The following is a 25603-nucleotide window of genomic DNA, read 5'->3' as shown; positions in this document are numbered from 1 at the left end:
TCCACGCTGGAATCATAGCCCCAGAGTTTTCCAGAGCCCCTCAGTTTTGCAGTACGAGTTGCTCGAATGGCAACTATGTGTTCCTTTCTACAAGGTGCTGAAAGCTCCAAATCTGTCACTAAAATCAGGAGCCGCGATGCCTGTCTCCACTACCGGTGGGCAGCATGCTGGGTCTGCTGTGGCGTCCAGGACACTAAGTCGAGCTATTGCCCCATGTAGCGGGCAGAGCTTCATTCCATTGTCTTCTTGTATGTATTGTTTCTCATGCGAAATTTGCTGTTGAATTGTATGTAACCTGTCTTTCTTTCTATATATTTATAAGGTTTTTCTTTTATCACTAGTTTTGAACACTGACTATGGTGTGCATTATTAGTATACTTTTCTTCATGTTTTACATGTTGATATTCATAGAACTTCTTATATTGTGACTTTATAGTTTTCATCAAGTTTGGGAAAATTGCCATGATTGTTATGTAAATAGGCCATATGTACAAAGTGACCACCCAAAGCAGAAGGAACTGAGAAACCAAAGAATGAGTTTGGCAAATGCAGTTTGTCAGGAGAAAGTGATTTATTGGGGAACTTATGGACCAGAGCATGGTTTTGGATAGCAGCAGTAAGACAGGTAGATTTCTGCATCCAGACCCAGGGCTTATATGCAACAGGGAAAAGGGTATGTTTCCTTAAAAAAAAAAAACACAAAAAAACTATAGGACAATTAGAGGTAACCTTTCAGGGAAAGGCAAGGATGCTATGTGTATCATAGCCTATAATTTGCCTAAGGGCAGGATTTATGGTAAGCATGTATTTATGACATTATAGTCTTGGCATACAGACAGAACAGTAAATAAGGTAGAAGTACTGGAGTCATTCCCATCCTGGGGTTTTTCAGGAGTGACTTCAGATTCCACATTATTTCTTCAAATAATTTTTTACTGTCCCCATTTCTTCTATCTTTTGAGGATTCCAGGTACATGTATACTAGGCTGCTTGAAGTTGTCTCTCAGCTCACTGATGCTCTTTTCTTTCTTTAAATTATTTCCCCCAATATTTTTGTCTTGGATAGTTTCCATTTGTCTTCAAGTTCACTGCTTTTTTCCTCTGTAATATCTACTTTGCCATTAACCCCAGCCATCTTAGATTTTGTAGGTTTTTTCTTTTTCTTTTTTTTTTTTTGTAGAGACAGAGTCTCACTTTATTGCCCTCAGTAAAGTGCTGTGGTGTCACAGCTCATAGCAACCTCCACTCCCTGGCTTAGGTGATTCTCTTGCTTCAGACTCCCGAGTAGCTGGGACTACAGGTACCTGCCACTCTGCCTGGCTATTTTTTTGTTGTAATTTGGCTGGTCCGGGTTTGAACCCATCAAACCTTGGTCTGTGGGTCTGGCACCCTACCCACAGAGCCACAGGTGCTGCCCCATTTTTTTTTTGACACAGAGTCTCAAACTATTGCCTGGGTAGAGTGCCGTGGCGTCACAGCTCATAGGCCACAGGCGTCGCCCAAAGATTTTGTAGTTTTTAATCTCTAGAAGTTTGATAACAGTCTTTAAAATTGTCTTTTGTATGTTTATTTATCTTTTTGGACATAATACATTTATAATGACTTTTGAATCTTTGTTAATGCTAACCTCTGGGTCAGTTCTGGAACAGTTTAACTTGACTGGTCATTGTCCTCATAAAGGGTTAGTTTTCCTGTTTCTTTGTATGCCTGGTAATCTTCTTTTTGAAACACAGTCTCACTTTGTTGCCCTGGGTAGAGTGCTGTGATATCATAGCTTGTAGTAACCTCAAACTCTTGAGCTGAGTGATTCTCTTGCTTCAGCCTCTTGAGTAATTTGGTACTACAGGTGCCCTCCACAACACAGCTATTTTTTTAGAGATGGGGGTCTCACTCTTGCTCGGGCTGGTCTCGAACCTGTGAGCTCAGGCAATCCCCCTGCCCTGGCCTCCCAGAGTGCTAGTATTACAGGCATGAGCCACAGTGCCTGGCCCATACCTGAATTTTGTTCGTAAACTTCTTATGTAGCTTGGCACACTCAGCTTCTCCATATCAGGCCACTTGGTGCGTCTTCCAAGATGGTGGCTTTTCTTGCTTATTTAGAATCTCTCACTTCTGTTGAGAACATTGTCAGATTTTAATAGGTATATCTTTCTTTTTCTTCCCTGAGTTTTCTTTTCTTGCAACCCTACAACTACTGGCCAATGGGGTGGGGAAAGCTCCATTGTAGGTCATTTATTCTTCCAGAATTTCCCCTTTGTTTTTAGGGGAAATTGCCTTTCTTCCTTCCCATGTAGACTGCCATACTTCTTTTCCTTTCTTCTTCCTTTTCCTCCCTCGCTCCCTCCTTTCCTTCCTTTCTTCCAAGTTTTGCTCTGTTTCCCAGGCTAGAGTGCAATAGTGTCATCCCAGGTCGCTGCAACCTCAAACTCCTGGGCCCAAGCAATCCTCCTGCCTCAGTTTCCCAAGTAGATGGGACTATAGGTATGCACCATCATGCTTAGATAATTTTTCTATTTTTTTGTAGAGACAGGGTCTTGTTCTTGCTCAGGCTGATCTCAAATTCTTGGCCTCAAGCGATCCTTCCAACTTGGCCTCCCAAAATAGTGGGATTACAGGTATGAGCCACAATGCTAGGCCTCTTCTTTCTTTTAAAATTTTAATTATGGGCAGCACCTGTGGCTCAAAGGAGTAGGGTGCTGGCCTCATATACCGGAGGTGGTGGGTTCAAACCCAGCCCTGGCCAACAACTGCAAAAATTAAAAAAAAAATTTTAATTATCAGGCTGGGTGTGGTGGCTCACGCCTGTAATTCCAGCATTCTAGGAGCCTGAGGAGGGTGGATTGCCTGAGCTCATGAGGTTGAGACCAGTCTGAGCTAGAGTGAGACCCTTTCTCTAAAAATAGGGGGCACTGTGGCAGGTGCCTGTACTCCCAGCTACTTGAAAGTAGCTGAGGCAAGAGAATTATTTGAGCCCAAGAGTTTGAGATAAAGACACCATGGCACTCTACAAAGGGTGACCAAGTGAGACTTTGCCTCAAAAACAAAACAAAACATAAAACCTTTAATTATTGAAACTTTTAAGCATGCAAAAAATAGACTAATACAATGAATTTCCATCTTAGTGTCAATAGTCACAATCAATTTGTGGAACTGCATTTTTCTAATGCTTCTGATTTGTAAATACTAGAGATTTTTTTTCAAGCCATGTTAGAAATAATGCAGTAAGGAATGCACAATCCTTTTTTGTCTTTTGAGTATATATAAAGTACTATATCTCTTTGAGGTGGTTTATTATCCTGGTGAGAATGAGAGTAAGATGGCTTGGCACCTATAGCTCAGTGGCTAGGGTGCCAGCCACATACACTGGAGCTGGCGGGTTCTAATTCAGCCCAGGCCTGCCAAACAACCAAAAAATAGCCGGGTGTTGTGGTGGGCGCCTGAAGTCCCATCTACTTGGGAGGCTGAGGCAAGAGAATTGCTTAAGCCCAACAGTTGGAGGTTGGTGTGAGCTGTGATGCTATGGCACTCTACCAAGGGTGACAGAGTGAGACTCTGTCTCAAAAAAAAAAAAAAAAAGGAATGAGAATAATATGACAACTAAGAGTCTCTAGTGATTACCACAGACAGCTCAAATATTCTCTAACTTTGTGTTTTATGCATAGTCCATATACCTTAAGTACAGCCTGTACCTTTCACTCTGTGCTTTGTTTGCAGTGTCTGGCTGATTTGTGCCATATCTCAACTTTGCTATAGGTTTATTATACTCTTTGAATGCAGCTTCTAAGTTTTCTTCTTTTTTTCACATACAATATATGCACAAACACACATACCTAGAGTGCTATTTATATATCAACTATGCTGAATGAATAAAAGCAAATGAGCATGATGTAGTGAGAGGTACTGGATAGAATTCTGGCACTACCACTTTTCAAGTTGGTGTGACTTTGTGAAGGTTGCTAAGACTCTCTGAGATTCAGTGTTATCATCTGCAAAATGAATAATACCTACTTTCAAGATGATTGCTAGGATTAAAAATAATGCAAGTTAGGGTGGCGGGTTCAAACCCAGCCCCGGCCAAAACTGCAACCAAAAAATAGCCGGGCGTTGTGGCGGGCGCCTGTAGTCCCAGCTACTCGGGAGACTGAGGCAAGAGAATCGCTTAATCCCAGGAGTTGGAGGTTGCTGTGAGCTGTGTGAGGCCACGGCACTCTACCAAGGGCCATAAAGCGAGACTCTGTCTCTACAAAAAAAAAAAAAAAAAAAATAATGCAAGTTGAGTGCTTGTCACACTGCCTGATGCATGGTAGTAACTCAATAAGTGATAGCTATTATGATTATGACAGTTACAGCATTGCTGTGAAATGGCTAGCAAAGAGTATTACCCCAGATTTGGCTAACTAAACAGGCACCAGAGACACTAAAATACTGACTAAAGTCACATAAAGAGCCAGTGACAGATGCATAACCAAACTCAAAAATGCCACTTCCTGGACTTAGAGGCTCCTGTAAACATACCAAAATCTAATTTCTGCTTATATCTTTATGGGTGAATTCTATTTTATAATTGAAATAAGACATTCCCAGCAGCTCATTTCAAGGGGATTTACTGAATTTATGATTCCAGGTATTTATGGTCATTTCAGGCCTGTGCCTGCAACCATGTCCTTACATCTACAATAATGCTTGAAACGAGCCTATCAGACCGGTTGGGGTGTTTTGCTGAGCTTATTTGTAGACAGGCTGGTTCCCAGAATCACAGACTGTTAATGGCCAGTTTGTAAAGAGATGGAGAGAAATGCTTCAAGGATTCACACAGAGAAAGGAACATCCTAAGCCCTCCCTCCTTTTGTCTTTCTGTCTCTTTCATACACACACAGCTTATACTTCTGAGCTTATACTTCTGGGTTCTGGAGAGATATGCACACCTCTGTGTATTCTTCCAAAGAGGAGAAATGGGGTCTTTCTCAGAAGTTTCTCCCCCATATTTTACTGACTTAACCAAAATGTGTCATGGTTTATGATCTGTAGATGTCTGAAGGATATAAGTTCTGCCTAAAAAGTAAAGGCAACTTCTAGTGAAAATAGTGAAAATTGTATAGAAGAAGTTTCTCTTTCTGTCCTAAATGAACACAGAAAGAAAAGGACTATGTGAAGGGGCTCTGTAAAGATATTCATGTAACCATGGCCTGCCCGTATGAGATATTTTCCTCACTCTGGGATTCACAGTGTTACATTCTCCTTTTAGTAGGGATCACCATAAAAGCAAGTTAAATCAAATCATGAGGAATTACCTAGGAAAGGGTGAAAAACAGAAGCCATTGGGAGTCCTTTCCTTCCTTAAAAAGAAACAATAAAACTTCTTTCTCTTTTTTCAAAATCCAATACTTCATTAAGCACAATGAATGTAACTAAAGCATCTTTGTGTCTTACACACAATAGGCACTCAATAAATTATTATTTTTGATGCTGAATATATAAATACGTATTGGCTTAACTATGTGGCCTAACTTTGTTAGGTGCTAAGTGGGTTACTGAAGAGTTATAACTCAAAACTCTTGGCCTTTTTTTGAGCTTGTAGTCTAAATGGGTACTAGCAATTCGGAGAAATGTTTGGCCATTATCCCTTGACTATTTGGGTTGCCCTATTCTATTTCTGGCTTTTTGGCATTCGGATTGCACTTATGTTAAATCTCTCTCTTTTTTTTTTTTTGAGACAAAGGCTCTCTTTGTCACCCTGAGTAGAGTCCCCTGCCATCACAGCTCACAGCAACCTCAAACTCTTGGGCTCAAATGATCCCCCTGCTTTAGCCTCCCAGGTAACTGGGACGATAGGTGTGCACACCACACCCAGCTAATTTTTCTTCTTTATTTATTTATTTTTTTAGTAGAGATGGGATCTTGCTCTTCAGGCTGATCTCAAATGCCTGAACTCAAGCAATTCTCCTGCCTCAGCCTCTCAGAATGCTAGGAAGCATGAGCCACTGTGCCTGGCCAACTGACTCTTCTGTCATCCTCATTCTGCTCTTAAACTTATCCAGTAATTTTAGAATTTCAGGCATGTATTTTTCAGTTCTAGAATTTTTATTTAGTTCTTTTTTATAGTTTCTATTTACCTGCTGACACTTCCTATTTTTTTGTTTATTAACAAGCATAATTTCCAGGCATATTTTCCTTTACATACTAAGCTTAGTTATAATAATTGCTTTATAACCCTTGTCTACTAATTATAGTATATGTATAAATCATTTCAGTTGACCTTCATTGATTTTATTTTTTGTTGATATGGGCAGTGTCTTTCTGATTGAAGTTGAATAATTTTGAACTATATCCTGGACACTGTGACTAATATTGTAAAGATTCTGAATTCTGCTATGTTTCTCTGAAGAGTATTTTCCTTACTATTTTTAATAGTAAGCACGTAACTTGGCAGAATGCAGATTATAGACTTTGTCTTCCCTGCTGTGACTGGCAGTTCACATTTCTGCCCACTTCTTTTGGTCTTAGTAGGATGCTTGAAATCTGACTCACACCCATGTGGTTCTGGCATCAGCCAGATATTTGGTCAGAATTTTTACATAACAGTTTGGGGCTCCTTCTTTCTGGCTCTCTCCTTTTCAGGATCCCCCCTCCTTTTTTCTCCCCAGCAGTTGTATTTCCATCAAACTCTATCCTCTGTTTCTTTTCTTTTTTTATCCTCTGTTTCTTAAAGCCAGCAAGACCAGTGTTTTTCTTTCTGACTTTTAACTGTCCTGTATAGTGCAGGTTGGGGCCTTCTTTCAGGATAAAAGCCATACAAAAGTTGGAAAATCAGCTGGGCACAGTGGCTCACGCCTGTAATCCCAATACTCTGGGAGGCCGAGGTGGGTAGATTGCCTGAGCTCACAGGTTCGAGACCAGCCTGAGCCAGACCGAGACCCCATCTCTAAAAATAGCTGGACGTTGTAGTGGGCGCCTGTAGTCCCAGCTACTTGGGAGGCTGAGGCAAGAGAATCACTTGAGCCCAGGAGTTTGAGGTTGTTGTGAGCTATGACGCCATGATACTATACCAACTCCAGGACACTCTACTGAGGGCGACAAAGTGAGACTCTTGTCTCAAAAAAAAAAAAAAAAGTTGTGAACTCCCATAGTGCCTTTTCCTTCTTCCAAATGTCAGCTCCCCTCCAGTATCTGCTTTTGGTTGTTGTCGCAAGTCTTTTTTTTTTTTTTTTTCTAGAGGCAGAGTCTCACTTTCTCGCCCTCAGTAGAGTGCCGTGGCGTCACAACTCACAGCAACCTCCAGCTCTTAGGTTTAGGTGATTCTCTTGCCTCAGCCTTCTGAGTAGCTGGGACCACAGGTGCCTGCCACAGTGCCCGGCTGTTTTTTGTTGCAGTTTGGCCGGGGCCGAGTTTGAACCCGCCACCCTCTGTATATGGGGCCGGGCCAGCGCCCTACTCACTGAGCCACAGGCGTTGCCCTGTTTCAAGTCTTTATATTCTTGTTTTTGTGTTTTGTCCAGAGTTCATAGTTGTTATCTGTGGGGAGAATGGTCTCATAGGCGCTACATGGCTGTGGCTGGGAGCAGAACCTAGATAGGTGTTCTAATCCCTTAGGGCTGCTGTAACAAAATGCTCTAGACCAGGTGGCTTGTACACAACAGACATTTATTTCTCACAGGTTTGGAGAATCGGATGTCCAAGGTCAAGAAGCCATAGTTCTGGTGACTGGTGAGGACCTGCTTTCACATAGATGGTGTCTTCTTACTGTGTCCTCACATGGTGGGAGGGGGGGAAGGCAGTTCTCTGGGTCCTCTTTTATTATATAAGGGCACTAATCTTATTCATGAGGACCCCACTTTCAGGAACTAGCCATCTTCCAAAGGCTTTACCTCTTAATAACACTGGGTATTATGTTTTCTTTTTTTTTTTATTTTTATTTTTTATATATTTTTTTATTTTTATTATTTTTTTTTATTACTTTTTTTTTGTAGAGACAGAGTCTCACTTTATGGCCCTCGGTAGAGTGCCGTGGCCTCACACAGCTCACAGCAACCTCCAGCTCTTGGGCTTAAGCGATTCTCTTGCCTCAGCCTCCAGAGCAGCTGGGACTACAGGCGCCCGCCACAACGCCCGGCTATTTTTTGGTTGCGGTTTTGGCCGAGGCCGGGTTTGAACCCTCTACCCTCGGTATATGGGGCTGGCGCCCTACTCACTGAGCCACAGGCGCCACATAACACTGGGTATTAGGTTTTCTTTGAGACAGAGTCTCAAACTGTCACCCTGGGTAGAGTGCTGTGGCATCACAGCTCACAGCAACCTCAAACTCTTGGGCTTACGCAATTCTCTTGCCTCAGTCTCCCAAGTAGCTGGGACTACAGGTACCCACCACAACATCTGGCTATTTTTATTCTTTGTTGTTGCAGTTGTCATTATTGTTTTAGCTAGCCCGGGCTGGGTTTGTACCCGCCAGCCTTGGTGTATGTGGCTGGTGCCCTACTTACTGAGCTATGGACACTGCCTGGGTATTAGGTTTTCAACACATGTATTTTAGGGGGACACAAACATTCAGACCATAACAATAGGTATATAAGAACCAAAAACATTGGGACTCAGTAAGCAAGTTACTATTAAAGAAAGACTCAGAAAAAAGCATTTAGAAGGGCGGCGCCTGTGGCTCAAGGAGTAGGGCGCCGGTCCCATATGCCAGAGGTGGCGGGTTCAAACCCAGCCCTGGCCAAAAACCACAAAAAAAAAAAAAAAAAAGAAAAGAAAAAAGCATTTAGAAGACAAAACAACTATGTGTAGCAAAGTTTGATTTTGAAAGGCTTTTGAAAGACAGTCTCATCCAATTAAAAAATGCAATAGGTATTTAAAGGAAAACAATATCCAAATCACTGTGTTTACTGTCAGTCTAAAACCGTAATTTTCTTGTGTGACTTTAGTATTTATAAAGGTTGAGACATATCTTCACGCATTAAAATTCCAAAGGTTAGGGATAGAGATGTTTATGTTACGAAATTAGTAGCCTACAGGAATTGCTCAAAGTTTCGTATTTTGGGGACTAGAATTATACATAGTGTTCTTGGGTTTTGTGTTATTTTTTCTCTGGGTGCAAAGTGGTGTCCTCCCTGTCACCCACAAGGTGAGATGTGGGCCATCAGAGTGTTAGCTTTATCTTTGGGTTCTCTTTCTGGTCATGTCCCTCTCTAATATGCAGGTTTGACCTCCTAATTTGTTTTGAGATTTTCTTACTCAGTATAACTCATTTGAGATTTTGTTTTATTTATCAGGTTTTATTTACATAGTATATAAGAGACGTTAATGCAAAAATGCACCCTTGTTTCATATTAATAAAACCAGAGCTTCTGGTTTGAGAGTTAACTTGTAAATCTACTCTTACAATTTACTTTTATGTGTCATGATTATTTTATGGCCCATATTAGCTTATTTCCAGTTTGCTTCTATGAGGTTTTGTTTGTAGTGCCAATAAGGATATGCTCTGTCTGAGAATCCACTGAATTTGTCAGGAAATTTCTTTGGAAATTCTTTCTAGGAAATTCTTTGATATCTGTGAAGCTGGTATCCCATCAGTTATACAGTAGGTTCCAGGACAGTTTTCTGGGAGTAACACACTGGAACTGGTGCATACTGATTTGCAAGAACTGACTGTTAAATTTGCAGGAAATTTGTAAGCTGCTTATTTGATATGGTCATTAGTAGACTTTTAAATTTACAATTAAATTATGTTTAAAATGATGGCAGTAAATAACCAAAACCCATCTCTTACTAATGTCATGCTATATTTCACTTTTATTTATACTCTTATTTATAAAATACTTTATAGTGGTATGCTATTGTGTGTATCTCTTCCCAACTCCATGTTCAGTGATGTCATGTTGAAATTGGCCACAAAAGGAACGTTACACCACAGAAGCAGGCTAAAAGTTACAAACACATTACTATTTGTAGGTATTTCCCCCCAACCTGTAAAGCATAGTCTTTTTTTCTTAATAGTGGCTGGTCCTATCTAATTAAATGAGCTTTGTATGTTAGTTATTGTTGCAAATTTGATTTATCTAGCTCAATCTTGCAGGAAGAGGGATAGATTTTTATTAAACATACGTAAATAATTCATGATCATAAAAAGTAAAGGAATCAAAACTACTTTGAGATATCATCTAACTCCAGTAAGATTAGCCTATATCACAAAATCCCAAGACCAGAGATGTTGGCGTGGATGTGGAGAAAAGGGAACACTTCTGCACTGCTGGTGGGAATGCAAATTAATGCATTCCTTTTGGAAAGATGTTTGGAGAACACTTAGAGATCTAAAAATAGATCTGCCATTCAATCCTATAATTCATCTACTAGGCATATACCCAGAAGACCAAAAATCACATCATAACAAAGATATTTGTATCAGAATGTTTATTGCAGCCCTATTCATAATTGCTAAGTCATGGAAAAAGCCCAAGTGCTCATCGATCCATGAATGGATTAATAAACTGTGGTATATGTACACCATGGAATATTATGCAGCCTTAAAGAAAGATGGAGACTTTACCTCTTTCATGTTTACATGGATGGAGCTGGAACATATTTTTCTTAGTAAAGTATCTCAAGAATGGAAGAAAAAGTATCCAATGTACTCAGTCCTACTATGAAACTAATTTATGTCTTTCACATGAAAGCTGTAACCCAGTTATAACCTAAGAATAGGGGGAAGGGGGAGAGGGAGGAAAGGGAGGTGGGAGGTGGGCAGAGGGAGGGAGATTGATGAGATTACACCTGCGGTGCATCTTACAAGGGTATATGTGAAACTTAGTAAATGTTGAATGTAAATGTCTTAGCACAATAACTAAGAAAATACCAGGAAGGCTATGTTAACCAGTGTGATGAAAATGTGTCAAATGGTCTATGAAACTAGGGTATGGTGCCCCATGATCACATTAATGTACACAGCTATGATTTAATAAAAAAAAAAGAAAAGTAAAAGAACTTAGTAAAAGCACTTAGAATAATATTTAACCATTTTGCCATTGTTTTAGGTTGTTTATAGATAAAGTCTATTGATAATTTCTACAGAATCACTATTTTAAAGTTTTTCCTTCAAAATATATACTAAGAATTTCCCCCCGATTCTGAGGAGGGATGTTGGAATAATATACTACTTAAAGAATGTTTCGTTCCCATTTGTACAAGTATGTCCTGTTAAATTGATGGTTAGAGATAAAGAGAAAAGGGTTTTTCCTCATATGCTTACTAAAAATAGAACTCTTACCACAATTAAATAAATTAATTTAATCCCAGGAAATTTAATTTTTATTTTGCTGATCCTGGGTCCAGCCTGTTTTCATGAAGTGTTCTCTTTCAGCGCTAGTAGTTCTGGAAGTCCTGAATTCCTAACACAGACTGACAGGTATGGGTGGTAATGATGTCAGCTCCTACTGGGAAACCTGCTCTCTCTGTCCATTCAATGTAAAATCAATAGTTAAGAGTACCTGCTATAGTTTTTGTTCTATCTCTTTTTGAGGTTTCTTCAAAAAGTTTGAATTTTATTTCTAAGTTTTAGCAGAGGCATTTGGGAAAGTATAAGGGAAAAGCAGATACTACTTGTTGGTAGTAAGACTGAACGATATAGCTATTTTTCTTTAATAATCAGCAATACCAGAAAGAAGGAGAATGAGCCATCTAATAAATTTATAAGGATTTAGTTAAAGATTTCCCAGAGAGGGAGGGCATTGACCCTTAGCTTAAAATCTTAAAATCTTGTTTTATTTGTCATCAGTTGACAAGGGTATTTTAAATCTAGAAACAAAAATCTTTCTTCTCCTTAAAAAAAAAAAATCAAAGTTTCTTTTCTTTGATTTCTTTGATGAAAGTTACTTGGCTAGTCTTCGTATTAAACTTGATATTGTGGGTAATAACGAGATTGGGTGGGTAACTAATTTGCGTACTAGACAGATTTGTGGAAGTTTTAAATTTGGAGAACATAATAAAAGCTTGCAAGCCAAAAGCCATTTTTTGGCTTTTAAAGTTGTTCTTTTTTTTTTTTTTTTTGAGATAGACTCTCATTATGTGGCCCTTGGTAGAGTGCTGTGGTGTCACAGCTCACAGCAACCTCAAACTCTTGGGTTTAAGCTATTTTCTTGCCTCAGCTTCCCAAGTAGCTGGGACTACAGGCGCCTGCCACAATGCCCAGCTATTTTTTGGTTGCAGCTGTCATTGTTGTTTAGCAGGTTCTGGCTGGGTTTGAACCCACCAGCCTCAGTGCATGTAGAAGGCGCCTTATCCACTGTGCTAGGGGTGCCCAGCCTAAAGTTGTTCTTAGGAAACAAAAAGGTCAGGGTAACCTACATGGCCCTCTAAACATTGGGTATGTGTGTTTATGTAGATATTCTGCGGGTGGGGTAGGGAGAACTGGGAGGCTTCTCTAAATGTAGCTTCAGTCTACACCAAGGACCCAAGGAAGAGGTGTGATTGCTGCTAGCAAAAATAATGAAAAGTAAACACTTGGGAGTGGCAGAGAGGGGAGTGGATGGTTTCCTTGCAGAACAGAGCACAAAGCTGAGAGATTTCTTTTTTAGCCCGTGATGTAAACTGTCCTGTGCATAAAAACTTCTTTAAGAGTTGCACACCAAGAACCGTTTTCTTTTTTTTTTTTTGAGAGACAGAGTCTTGCTTTGTCGCCTTCAGTAGAGTGCTGTGAAGTCACAGCTCACAGCAACCTCCAACTCCTGGGCTTAGGCGATTCTCTTGCCTCAGCCTCCCAAGTAGCTGGGACTACAGGCGCCCACCACAATGCCCTGCTATTTTTTGTTGCAGTTTGGCCGGGGCCGGGTTTGAACCTGTCACCCTGGGTACATGGGGCCGGCGCCCTACTCACTGAGCCATAGGCACTGCCCCAAGGGCCCTTTTCTAGTTTACCAGTATTTTTCTTCTACACTTCTTAATTCTGATGACTTTAGCATTGTTCTAATTGTTAATGTTTAAAATTTATTTTAATGAGTAATATTAGTGTTTTAAAAAAATAGCTTTGAATAAGGACTTAAATTTAAGGCATGAAACAATAAAAATCATCAAAGAAAACATAGGAAAAACACTGGAAGATATTGGCCTGGGGAAAGACTTCATGAAGAAGACCGCCGTGGCATTTGCAACAACAACAAAAATAAACAAATGGGACTTAAGTAAACTGAAAAGCTTCTGTACAGCTAAGGAGACCACCAAAGCAAATAGACAACCTACACAATGGGAAAGGATATTTGCATATTTTGAATCAGACAAAAACTTGATAACTAGGATCTATAGAGAACTCAAATTACTCCACATGAAAAAAGCCAACAATCCGGGCGGCGCCTGTGGCTCAGTCGGTAAGGCGCCGGCCCCATATACCGAGGGTCGCGGGTTCAAACCTGGCCCCGGCCAAACTGCAACCAAAAATAGCCAGGCGTTGTGGTGGGCGCCTGTAGTCCCAGCTACTCGGGAGGCTGAGGCAAGAGGATCGCTTAAGCCCCAGGAGTTGGAGGTTGCTGTGAGCTGTGTGAGGCCACAGCACTGTACTGAGGGCCATAAAGTGAGACTCTGTCTCTACAAAAAAAAAAAAAAAAAGCCAACAATCCCATATATCAATGGGCAAGAGACGTGAATAGAAACTTCTCTAAAGATGACAGACGAATGGCTAACAAACATGAAAAAATGTTCATCATCCCTATATATTAGAGAAATGCAAATCAAAACCACTCTGAGATACCATCTAACCCCAGTAAGAATGGCCCATATCACAAAATCTCAAAACTGCAGATGCTGGCGTGGATGTGGAGAGAAGGGAACACTTTTACACTGCTGGTGGGACTGCAAACTAGTACAACCTTTCTGGAAGGAAGTATGGAGAAACCTCAAAGCACTCAAGCTAGACTTCCCATTTGATCCTGCAATCCCATTACTGGGCATCTATCCAGAAGGAGAAAAATCCTCTTATCATAAGGACACTTGTACTAGACTTTTTATTGCAGCTCAATTTACAATCGCCAAAATGTGGAAATAGCCTAAATGCCCACCAACCCAGGAATGGATTAACAAGCTGTGGTATATGTATACCATGGGATACTATTCAGCTATTAAAAAAAATGGAGACTTTACATCCTTCGTATTAACCTGGATGGAAGTGGAAGACATTATTCTTAGTAAAGCATCACAAGAATGGAGAAGCATGAATCCTATGTACTCAATTTTGTTATGAGCACAATTAATGACAATTAAGGTTATGGTGGGGGAGGAAAAGCAGAGAGAGGGAAGGAGGGAGGGGGTGGTGCCTTGGTGCGTGCCACACCTTCTGGGGGCAAGACATGATTGCAAGAGGGACTTTACCTAACAAATCAGTGTAACCTGGCTTATTGTACCCTCAATGAATCCCCAACAACAACAACAACAACAAAGAATAGGGAAAATAAAAGAATTGGATCTTTAAAAAAAAAAATAATCTTTGAAATAAAGGTTTGCTACAACTTAAATTAAGTTCAGTGTACAAACATTCAGATTGATAGCACAAATTAAAATTGTCCAATAATTTATTTTTTTTCTGAAGATCTTTTATTTGCTCAAAATACTGTGCCTTTCCCAGAGTATGAGTGGAGACACTGTTATCCCCATGACTCTGGAGGCCCTGCAGTCTCCCGCTGGTGTTCTTCTGTAAGCTTGTGGAACTACTAAACATGGAATTAATGATCAGGGAACAGACTCCTGAATTAGAGTTCATTAACACAATTGTACAATTGGCTTAATTTTCTGTTTAGCCACTGATTACTTAAGCTTTCTAATAGGGTTTGGGAAAAGGTCAAATGTATTCATAGCTGAGAAAAGATGAACTAGCTTTTTAAGAGTTATAGCAAGTGATTTTAAAAAAACAAAACCCTGCAATAGGGAGCTAAACTTCCTTCACCACTCCCACCAGGGCAGGTCTCAGGGTGCGCACATGCAGCTTATACCTCCCCTTGTTAACTAGTGCTGTTGCAGGAAGATGAGGCCCAACGGAGAGAAAGAGCACCCCGAAACCACATTTATAAGAGGAAGGGCTTTATTCACCAGCTGGGAGCTTACAGCATAGAATTCCAAATGGCCATGCTCCCCGACTGGCTTGGTCTTTCCCTTTTTATTGACAGTCAAAAAGTTCCACCCCACAGGTATCCTTCTCATTGGCCAGTTTGAATCAAGCGGGAGATGCTATTCCAGCCCCTACAGAACTACAGGATTTCACAGAACTTGGAAATTTCCAAGTTCCAGAAAGTTAAGTTTATAAGAGCTGAGTCACCATGGAGAGGACCCTGCAGGTGTATCCTTGTGGTCTCCTTGAGAAGACCTGTTCTCCTAGACCTCACCCTTCTCGGGTATCCTCTTTCAGTGCCACTGTGCTTGGCTCCTTCCCCTCAACTGGAGTGTGGAACAAAGCCTCGTGTTCATAAGGGTTGAAGTTGGCTCCGACAGTGTTCAACTTGAGTAAACTATGCTTTGTGGAAACCTTCTGAATCTGAACTTCAGTCATTACAAGGCCCTTATAGAGGTTTTTTAGGTGATGGTTATCGTCTTTAATTTCTTCTTTGGAACACACTGCATCGCCTTCTCCAAAATATCTGCAACCTCCAACAACTCTTTACAGAAGGCCCGAATCCCAACTTTACCTTCTCCGTCAACTTCTGGCTCAAGTTCTCAGTATCCGACAAAGCTCGCTTGTATTATTGCATGGTCTCCTTCAGCTGCTCTTCTAACTTGACCTCTTCCAATAGAATCTTCTCTGTAGAAGGAGGATCTGTTTTCTGTTCATTTTGACCCTTGTCCTTTCCCAACTTCTGCCCATTGTTCTTTTGTTTTGTAGCTATACGCAGCAACCAAGGAGAGGATCTGAGAGACAACATCAAAGCCGGGAGACTGCCCTGTGCCAGCCTCTTGCACTGAGCTGCCAAGACTGCTGCTGGCTGCTGCTGGCTGCTGGCTGCTGCCATCACTCAACTTATTTTTTAAACACTATAGTTTGGTTCCAGTGTCCAACTTTTAAAATGAGATTTATCACATAATTCTATTAATTTACATTTTTATTTATTTTTGTTTGTAACAGAATCTCACTCTATTGCCCCAGGTTAGATTGCCCTAGTGTTAGCCTAGCTCACAGCAACCTCAACTACTGGGTAAGTAATCCTCCTACCTCAGCCTTCTGTGTAGCTGGGACTGAGAGAAGATACCTGGAAAAAGTAAGGTCTAAGAGAACAGAGGTCTTCTTAAAGAGACCACAAGGATATACCTGCAAGGTCCTCCCTGTGGTGACTTAGCTCTGATAATTTGTAATATCTTAACTTCCTGGGACTTGGAGGCCAAAGCTTGCTTCCACTTCTGTGAAAGCCCCCTCTCCAGCTTGATTCAAACTTACCAATGAGAAAGGTACCCATGGGCCAGAACTTTTTGACTGGGGATAAAAAGGAGAAGACTGAGCCAGTGGGGGAGCGTGGCCATTTTTGAATTCTTCTGTGCCTCATTCCAGCTGGCTGAAATAAAGCCCTTCCTCTTTTTTTTTTTTTTTGTAGAGACAGAGTCTCACTGTACCACTCTCGGGTAGAGTGCCGTGGCGTCACACGGCTCACAGCAACCTCTAATTCTTGGGCTTACGCGATTCTCTTGCCTCAGCCTCCCGAGCAGCTGGGACTACAGGCGCCTGCCACAACGCCCGGCTATTTTTTCTTGTTGTTGCAGTTCGGCCGGGGCTGGGTTTGAACCCGCCACCCTCAGCATATGGGGCCTGCGCCCCACTCACTGAGCCACAGGCGCCACCCAGCCCTTCCTCTTATAAACATGGTGTTTGGGTGCTCTTTCTCACCATTGGGCCTTGTCTTCCTTCAACAGGACTACGGGCACCTAGCACAATGCCTTGCTAATTTTTCTATTTTTAGTAGATGGTTTATCGCTCTTGCTCAGGCTGGTCTTGAACTCCTGAGTTCAAACAGTCTTCCCATCTTGGCCTCCTACAGTGCTAGGATTACAGGCATGAGCCACCATGCCTGGCCTGCATTTTTTAAAAATTTAATTTAATTTAATTTTTTTTCTGGCCTGCATTTTTTAATTTAAAAAAATTAACTTACGGAATATTCCATCATTCTATAAAGTTTGAAAGTAGGATGAGGAATACATTCCTCATATTACATCACTTAATATAAGTTATCATTTCTGGAAAAGTCTCTTCAAAAGTTTATCATATGCACATCTATATCATTTTAAATTTTTAATCATAGTGTACCTACAATTTTGATTATGACTTTTTCCTTTTAATACTAAATCTTAGACATTTTTCATGTTGCCATAGTCTTTATTGTCATATTTACATTACTTGCTTAATGTGGAATTCCTTTAAATAGGAAGCCCTGTTAGTGCCTCTCAAATATGGTACTGCTTACAAAAAAACAAACAGCACACAAGTTCTCAGGAACACAGATACTGTGTTAAGTGAGATAGACCCACAAAGTGGTTCAAAAGAAGCCATATTATGCCCTTCTGTTAATAGGGAGGGGTAATGGGTAAATGAAAAAGCATTGCCTTTTTTTTTTTTTTCTAGGAAAGCAATCAGCTCGTTATTTAGTTTCTCAACCAGATGTCCAGAGGAGTTGTGAGTTGTATCACAAGTGATTTGTTTCAGTTTCAGTAAAAATACCAGAATTTGAGTATTACATGCTTTATCATATACTGTAGCTAATTCAGTTCACTCTCTTTCAATGACACTCCTGTGTGCTTTCAGGACCCCAGTAACAAAGGCAGGAGTAAAGCTGTAAATGTAGGCTGGAGATGAGAGAATGGGGAAGGAGAGAGTACAATTTTTTTCTACTCTCATGCTGGAGGACACTCAATAATTTTGTTTCCAATCTGTAAAGGACAGACCAGTGTCCCTTTATTAACACTACTTTGTACTTATTGCTGCCACAGAACCAATAGGATATGAGGAAGGAAAATGTAAGATCAGATATGTGAATCCATAATAATGTTTCTCAATCTTTTAGTCTTAAAAGCCACCACCAGGGTTGATTTTTAAATATCTTATCACAGATGTCAGGTCAAAACCTGTAGTAATATAATTTCTCAGAATTTTACCTGCAGTACTATTTCACATCCCTTATTGATAAAATCGACTAAAAATCCTTGAAAAATGAGATCTCAGATTGCTTTCATACAGGATTTCAAAAATCACTGGGCCTAGCCGGCTCCTGTGGCTCAGTGAGTAGGGTGCTGGTCCCATATACCGAGGGTGGTGGGTTCAAACCGGCCCAGGCCAAACTGCAACAAAAAAATAGCCGGGCTTTGTGGCAGGTGCCTGTAGTCCCAGCTACTTGGGAGGCTGGATCAAGAGAATTGCCTAAGCCCAGGAGTTGGAGGTTGCTGTAAGCTGTGACGCCATGGTACTCTACTGAGGGCGACACCCTCTGGACACACAAAGTCAAATTATCCCCTTTTAGAACTTTAAGAGAAATGTTTTGGAAATGGCTTGCTGTTTTCTGCCCTCTCTGCCCACCTCCACTTTCCCCTATTCAGGGTTCCCATCTGAACCCCCCCAACTGTCCTACCAGTACTTGGGGTGCAGGACAAACACATGCACACACACCTGTGAGCACACACACTCTTCAGCAGTCTACCATCGGAGGCCTATAAGACCTGCCAAATAGTGAGAGTAGCTCCCTGGAGAGGATGGTTGGCCTCTCCCACTTCCCATCTGAGAATCATGTAAGAACTTGAGACAGTCTTTCACAATCTTCATGGGCCCAGTCCTGATCCCAAACCCCCTTCCCTCCCTTGCCAAGCTGTTGTACCGTCCTGTGGCAGAAGGGGAGAGTCCCAGAGTGTGCCATGTACGTGCCTTGAGTTTATTAGTCCACTGTGACTTTTTTCTATAAGATCAATGCAAAGGTCCTGCATCCTTAATTAAAACTTGACTTGTTTCCTTTTTGGAAAAGAAAAAGGAAGTCATTTGTCTGTCAAATACTTACATGCCTGGTAGGTGTCAGGCTAAGTGCTGGAGTTGTAGTCTAGTTGGGCATAGATGTTAATGAAGTCATCACTTTATATATGCAACATTACAGAGTGGTATTACAAAGAAGTGGAAACAGATATAAAAACAAGGAAGAGAGGAATTTACTGCTCTGAGGGGTCCTCCCTGAGGAAGTGATACTGAACTGAGATCCCAGAAGAAGAGTGCCACATTCAACTGTGCAGATTCTCTGGACAAGAGGAGCAGATTAAGTTAAAGGAAAGGAAAGGCCAGGGAGGGTTGGTGGTGGGGTGCAGAGAAGGGAGCAGAGTTTGAGGAGAAAAATGGAGAATTTTAGTTTGCATTTAGTTAAGTTTAAGATGTTTATGAGATAGCCACTAAGTAGTAAGATGGGCTCTTTTTATGTAGAATGGAATATTATCTGTGAAGTGAAAAATTATAAGATCTGGGCCAGGCATGGACACGGTGGCTCTTGCCTGTAATCCTAGCACTCTGAGAGGCCAAGGCTGGTGGATTGTCCGGGAGTTTGAGACCAACCTGAACAAGAGTGAGACCCTGTCTCTAAAAAAATAGCTAGGCATTGTGGTGGGTGCCTGTAGTCTCAGCTACTTGGGAGGCTAATGCAAGAGGATCGCTTGAGCCCAAGAGTTTGAGGTTGCTGTGACTTGGGATGTCAAGGCACTCTACTGAGGGCTACAAAATGAGACTCTGTCTCAAAAAAAAAAAAAAAATAAAAAAGAAAAAGAAAAATTATTCAAGATTTCATGTAGTTCTAGAGACTCATCTCTAGTCCTCTCAGCTGCAGAAGTTTGTCATCTCTGATCCTCTCTGCCAACCTGGTTATAGAACAACTACTGTTCTCTGTTCCTCAGAACGTGTGCTTCCTTGGGGCTGCTGCTTGCTTCCTCCTTTCCTATGTCTTTTACCTTCTACCAACTACCACCTACTTGAGAGGAGGGCTTCATTGGTCCACGCAGCCCTCTGGAGCCTAAGGGGAGAAGCTCCATGTATGAGCATTTCAGGCATGGCTGCTGTGCTGTGGTCAGGCGCTCAGTCCTAGTCCTTTTAGACTGGCCTGGCTAACTTGTGTTGCTGGTGACACCTCTGCCACCTCCACTATCACTGTTTCTTCTGCTGTGCTGCTGGGGGCTCCATGCTAGCTTCCTCCTCAGAGAGCAAGAAAATGATGCCATTTTCCTGATTTTCTCTTCCAAATGGTATAGTAGGAGCACCAGTGAGTACAGGCCAAGCAAAGGCTGGCCTTTTGATAAGGAGGCTGGATGGACCCTGAATTGAGGTGATTTCAGGATGCCTAGGAAGGCACCGCTGCTTCACAGGCACCTGGTGACATTTCCTTAAAGAACTGTTTGGAGTGAACATGATGGGTCTCTTCCCTCGAAGAGTACTTCAGGCAGCTGTGGAAAGACACAGCTCAGTGTCTACTACAGATAGGTGGAAGGCATACCACAAATCCTTATGGAAAACAAGCATATTCTAAATAGACTAGTGAATACAATATCATAGCAGACACTCATTTTTTTTAGACTTAGCTGTATCTCAAATATATAAAAACCTCTAGGAATTTCCAAGGGAATTGAAAACATACATCCGCATTAAACGTTGTATATGTACAAATATTTGTAGCAGCATTATTCACAATATCTGAAAGTATTCATTGATGGATGTTGGGTAAACAACACGTGGTATATCCACCCAATGAAATATTATTTAGCCACAAAAAGGAATGAAGTACAATTGCATGCTACAACAAAAATTAATCTTGGAAACATTCAGTGAAAGAAGCCACCCACAATAAACCACATATTATAATTCTGTTAATATGAATTGTTCAAACAGGCAAATCCTTTAAGATAGAAAGTACATTCATGGTTTAGTGGTTGTCAGGTTTGAGGTAGTGAGGAATTGAGAGCGAGTACTTACAGGTACAAGGTTTCTTTCTGGGGTGATGGAAATGTTCTGGAATTAGATAGTGGTTATGGTTCCCCAGCATAGCGAGTATGCTAAAAACCACTGAATTGTACACTTTAAATTGGCAGATTTTATGTTAGATGAATTATATCTTGGCTTTAATTTTTCTTTTTTTTTTTTTGCAGTTTCTGGCCGGGGCTAGGTTTGAACCTGCCACCTCTGGCATATGGGGCTGCCGCCTACTCCTTTGAGCCACGTGACTTTAATTTTTAAAGTCTGGGAATTAATCAATTACACTGTGATATCATATGATAGTTTAAGTCAGAAAACTTGGGTTTGCTTGTAGTGTCATCTTTACTCTCCATTTGTAGAATTAGGAGAAGCTATATTCTCCAGGTTGCTATGGAGATGAAGTAATGCATGTGATAGACTTAGCTGTAAGAAGACACTAAATGTTCTTTTTTTCTTTTTTTGTAGAGACAAAGTTTCGCTTTATCACCCTCGGTAGGGTGCCGTGGCATCACACAGCTCACAGCAAACCTCCAGTTCCTGGGCTTAGGTGATTCTCTTGCTTCCTCCCAAGTAGCTGGGACTACAGGCGCCGGCCACAATGCCTGGCTATTTTTTTTTTGGCCGGGGCTGGGTTTGAACCCACCACCTCCGGCATATGGGACCGGCGCCCTACTCCTTGAGCCACAGGCGCCACCCTTTTTATTTTTTAATTTTTTTATTGTTGCAGTTTGGCCGGGGTTGGGTTTGAACTCACCACCCTCAGTATATGGGGCCAGCACCCTACTCACTGAGCCACAGGCACCACCCGGCCCGGCTATTTTTTTTTTTTTTATTGCAGTTCGGCCGGGGCTGGGTTCAAACCCACCACCCTCAGTATATGGGGCCAGCATCCTACTCACTGAGCCACACTAAATGTTATTTATTGTTTTGGTTATGACATGGTTTGGAGCCCTTTAGAAAACAGCTTTACATTTAGAAAACAGCTTTAGTGTGTGTTGCTATTTGGGCCTTCCTAGGGAAGCTTGGAATTAGGAGACATCCCTAAACTGAGTCATGGTTTAGAGGCAAAGGATTTCCCTGCTGCTGACATTGCATTAAAGCCTAGTCTTGAGCAACACTGAGAAGTAGTTAACATTTGTGTCTCTTTCCTCCCTCTCTTTTCTGGCCTGGTAATTTTTTTGAGTTATCATTTCAGCATCTCTTACATCTGCTTCTATTGAGTGATTAGTATTTTCCAAAATGAGCTCATCACATTAATCATATTAGGATGTGAGCTGTGTTTGTATCTTACAGGCAGACCAAAAAAACTCAGAGGGAGGAGGAATCTTCATGCCCTATGGAAAGAGAGGGTGGGCAGAGAGGGAGGTTACTCTGAAGTAGCAGTGCCTTCCTGGGCATCCCTGAAATCACCCCAATTTAGGGTCCATCTGGCCTCCTTATCAAAAGGCCAGCCTTGCTTGGTCTGTGCTTACTGTTACTACTGCTATACCATCTGGAAGAGAAAATCAGGACATTGGCTTTCATTTCATGCTCTCCTAAGAGTAAGCTACCATGGAGGCCCCAGAAGTACCAGCAGAAACAGTGATGGTGGTGGCCTGGTGTCATTAGCAACAGTAATGAATCACTGCTGGCCTGGTTCTTTGCTCTGACTCAGCTTGAAACTTCTTTCAGTTAACAGGAAGCCAATAACCAGTGGAACTCGCTGGATTGGAAACCACTAGGCATTTTTTAAGTTTCTAAAATAAGAAGGGAAACCATTGGACAGAGCCTCCCTGTCTTACTAAGAGCTGGGGATTTTGTTTCTTATGAAACTAAAAAATTGTACAGGAGTTTATAAAAACAGGAAGCTGGCAATGAAAGCAAGTGGAATTATGCAAATGAAACAGTCAGTTTGGAATGCAGGTGGGAGTCTGCCTGTGGGAAAGACTGGGAAATGCAGCAGAATGAGGACAGCCAGGTTATCATGCATAGCTGCAGCACAGGGGAAGATGTGGGGTGTGTGGAAACTTCACTGACCTGGCATCATCAGCCCAAGGGAGTGCTAGAACTGTAGCAGCAAGGAGACAGTAAGAAAAATCAAGATGTTTACATTGCTCCAGGAGAGATTTACATTTTCTCCTGGGTATTAGAGAGGGAGCTCTGTGAGCTCTGGAGGCCCTTCCTGCTCAAGGCTCTAGCACCCTGGCAGCTGCGGAGGGAGCCTGGAACCCATGTCAGGACTGGTGTCCCCACCAGGAAAGGTGCTGGAAGCTCCTTGATTTAGATCAGTGATTTATAAATTTTTGAGAATGAAGATGTTTTGTTGTAGCTTGTTTTTTGGGGTGTATTCTCCTCACCCTTTAAAAATTTTGTTAAAGAAATTTAAATCAAAATGGACTTTAAAAAAATTAAAATAGGGTGGCACCTCTGGCTCAAAGGAGTAGGGCACCAGCCCCATATACCGGAGGTGGCAGGTTCAAACCAGCCAAAAAAAAAAAAAAAAAAATTAAAATAAAGAAATGTCCTGTTGTTTGAAACTTCTAAGACAACTGAATAGCCTTCTGAGGTACTGAAGTACAGTATTAGGATTTGCACTCTCCCTGCTGTACTGTAAGCTCTTTAACTGTTAAAGGAAGGCCTTTGGTACTGATAACAAGAGAGGTTGCCAGAGAGTATCTCTACTTGCTCACTCTTCCCCACTCCAGGCCATGTTGACATCTGGGAATATTTGATAAAATATCCTTTTCTCAGACTCATTACTAATCAAAATTTTTTTGCTTGTAATCCTTCTTCCCTCCAGTCTAGCTATCATCCTGTTATGAGAGTTAACTTTCCTCAAACAGCTTTGATCATACCACTTCCCCTCCTCAACAGTTTTCAGTGGGGCTTCCTTACTGCCTATGTGAAGTCCAACACCTTAGCATAAAGGAAAATCCTTTCATGATTTAACCCTCTAATGCCTTTCCAGTTTCAATATCTTTTTTTCTTTTTTTTGAGACAGAGCCTCAAGCTGTCACCCTGGGTAGAGTGCTATGGCATCACAGCTCATAGCAACCTCCAAGTCCTGAGCTTAAGCAATTCTCTTGCCTCAGCCTCCCAGGTATCTGGGACTACAGGCACCTGCTACAATGCCCAGCTACGTTTTTGTTGCAGTTGTCATTGTTGTTTAGCTGGCCCAGGCTGGAATTAAACCCGCTAGCTCTGGTGTATGTGGCTTGTGCCTTAGCCACTTGAGCTACAGGCGCCGAGCCTGCCTCTTCTGTTTCTCTGGCAAGATTAACCTTTCTTTTTTCTCTCTACTCCTTAAAGCACACCATGCTTATGTCTCATGTGTAATGGCATTTGTTCATTCTGCTTTGCATTATGTACAATTGTGTAAGTATTTGACTCCTCCACTAAACAGAAAGACCCTTGAAATAGGGTGATTCATTGTAGGGGCTTAAAAGTGTAGAATAAGCAGTCATGGGTAATAACATTATTGAGAGCTTACTATGTGAAAGGCACTTAAGAATTCTCACATTGGTGGCACCTGTGGCTCAGGGAGTAGGGCACCGACCCCATAAACAGAGGGTGGTGGGTTCGAACCTGGCCCCGACCAAACTGCAACAAAAAAATAGCCAGGTGTTGTGGTGGGCGCCTGTAGTCCCAGCTACTTGGGAGGCTGAGACAAGAGAATCACCTAAGCAAATAATAATAATAATCTCACATAATTTTATTTAATCCCATTTAATATTGGTAAGAGCACTATTATCATCATATCCAATATACAGATGAGGACTCTCATCTGTACTTTATTTATATAAATATATATATTATAACCTCATCTGTGTATTCATTTATTATTATTATTATTATTTTTGCTGTTTTTGCCGAGGGCTGGGTTTGAACCCACCACCTATGGCGTATGGGGCTGGCGTCCCACTCCCTTGAGCCACAGGCGCTGCCCTCATTTATTTTTTTGAGGCAGGTTCTTGCTCTGTTGCCTGGGCTAGAGTATAGTGGCATGATCATAGCTCACGGTAACCTCACACTTCTGGGGTTAAGTGATCCTCTTGCCTCAGCCTCCTGAGCAGCTGGGACTATAGGTGCACATCACAATGCCTGACTAATATATTTTTTTCTATTTTTTGTAGAGATGGGGTCATGCTCTTGTCCAGGCTGGTCTTGAACTCCTGGCCTCAAGCGATGCTTCCACCTGGGCATCTAAAAGTGCCAGGATTACAGGCAGAACCTGGAATGAATTGTCCAAAGTCATATAGTCAGCAGATAGTAGCATAGAGACTTGAACCTAGATTTTTTTGTTAACTCCAAAGTTCATGTTCTTAATCATTATTTGACTCTATGTGACTAGATACCTTACTGGAAGATGCATCCCTATTAGAGGTGATTCTCTGCCGAGTTTGGAGGAAGGAAGGGTAGAGGGGCAAAGGAGCTTGAGGCATCATGTGAAACTGGAGGGGTTGTGCTGAGGAAGGTAGGGGAGGGCTGCTGAGCAGAGGAAACTTTGGGCCTTGTTCAGGACTGTTTAGGGTCTTCCTTTAGGATACCATTTGTGGGCAGAACCCAGGAGCGCTGCTAAGTATGGCAACTAGACACTAAGGTCCTTATCTTCTTGGGGTCCTCAGAAACTGAGAATATCAAGCCAATTTATTGGCCCAAGGAGGTAGACATTAGGGGTCCAAACAAACA

The 25603-nt window shown here is 41.6% G+C and overlaps 1 long non-coding RNA gene and 1 pseudogene across 1 annotated transcript in view; one reads left to right on the top strand and one right to left on the bottom strand.

The window, feature by feature from the left end:
• LOC128596031 (uncharacterized) overlaps positions 1-15899 on the top strand; it is a 70033-nt gene extending 54134 nt beyond the window's left edge. Inside the window, exon 6 of the long non-coding RNA XR_008383049.1 lies at positions 15848-15899. This is a non-coding gene — a long non-coding RNA (uncharacterized LOC128596031). The remainder of the gene's footprint in view (positions 1-15847) is intronic.
• Positions 13992-15974, bottom strand: LOC128596023 (grpE protein homolog 1, mitochondrial-like; annotated as a pseudogene).
• Between the last annotated feature and the right edge of the window lie 9629 nt (positions 15975-25603).

Source organism: Nycticebus coucang, chromosome 10 (genome assembly GCF_027406575.1).
Source record: "Nycticebus coucang isolate mNycCou1 chromosome 10, mNycCou1.pri, whole genome shotgun sequence".
NCBI lineage: Eukaryota > Metazoa > Chordata > Mammalia > Primates > Lorisidae > Nycticebus > Nycticebus coucang.
This window is presented reverse-complemented; position numbering and strand designations above follow the sequence as displayed.